We start from the raw sequence: 271 nt of genomic DNA on the forward strand, positions 1-271 counted from the left end.
GGTATTTACATATTAGAGTTACGGATCAGATTAAACCTCCTTAAATGGAAGCATAGTTGAAAAACACACGATACACAAAGTTTTGATGAAATTTCGAAAAACGCAGAACTTATTAACTATTAAAAGGTCTTCGAGGTCGAAATATATTACTTAGTTTAATAAAAATATAAAACTGAGAACGATCTCGTTAAGTCATTTGATTTTAAAGGAGGAGGAGTTCGAAAAGTGGACTGTTATTAGTTATGTTCGTTATTGACTCAGTGAAAAATTC

This window comes from Bactrocera latifrons, unplaced genomic scaffold (assembly GCF_001853355.1).
Source record: "Bactrocera latifrons isolate USDA-ARS-PBARC rearing strain unplaced genomic scaffold, ASM185335v1 scaffold_350, whole genome shotgun sequence".
NCBI lineage: Eukaryota > Metazoa > Arthropoda > Insecta > Diptera > Tephritidae > Bactrocera > Bactrocera latifrons.